Here is a 987-nt window from a genome sequence, read left to right as displayed (position 1 = left end):
GCCCCTGATCATGCTGAACTACGCCTTCTTGTAGCACGAGCGGTCACACCGCCGCCACCGCCGCGGCTTCCACCGTGTTTGTAGGCGCCCTCCCAATGAGCGGAAAGCGAGGAATGGTGTGCAAGAACTACAGTGCCGGCGCGGTTTTGATTGACGTCACCACTCAGCAGAACGTCGTGTCGAAGCCGTAATTGATCTCCGCGGCACCGATCCCGTTGGAATCAGTCCCCCCGTAATCTACACCCCTCGTACACGAAGAACGTTCATACGAATCGCAAGTGTCAAACGCATCGAGTAGTGTCGAATCGCCAATGCTGTTGATCTCGTCGGTTGAAGTGCATGCCAGCCCCAAGCCATCGCAGCCCACAGTTTTTGTTGGATCTTGCCCGTTCATGATGAGGGCCTCATCATAGCCTCCTGCCCAGGAACCCACCGACTTGGCCAGTGGGACAGCGTAGATCCTCATCAACATTACCAACCTGAGGTTGATGTCTATCGCGCCCACGACCCAAAAGTACGCGTCCCCAAGTGCTGAGTAACCAGCTGGGGCGTTGAAGGATTGCACTCCAATAGACACCACTTTGCCGTCGGCTGGGTCTGCACAGTTGTCCCCACTGCATGTGCCGCTATGCTGCCAATAGGCCTGTAGCTTGACTGACGTCACATCCACATAGCTGGCATTGAGGAGCTGAGACGACATGGGATACGAGCGTGGGTAGATGATTGTGCCCGTGCCCAAATCCACAGTGTTGGGGTCGCTAACTTCGGTGCACGGCGTCGGTGGCGACGGCGGCGGCGGCGAGGGTAGTGGTGGGGCGGGATGCGGTAGCGACGGTGGCGGCGGCGAGGGCGGCGGCGGCGAGGGCGGCGGCGGCGAGGGCAGCGACGGCGAGAGCGGCGGCGGCGAGGGCGGAGGCGGCGAATGCGGCGGCTCCAACAGTGGTGGCGGACAGGGTGCAGGTTGCGATGCCGTTGGCGGCGAGGGTG

The sequence above is a fragment of the Emiliania huxleyi genome (assembly GCF_000372725.1).
Source record: "Emiliania huxleyi CCMP1516 unplaced genomic scaffold EMIHUscaffold_65, whole genome shotgun sequence".
Lineage (NCBI taxonomy): Eukaryota > Haptophyta > Isochrysidales > Noelaerhabdaceae > Emiliania > Emiliania huxleyi.
Note: the sequence above shows the minus strand (reverse complement) of the source record.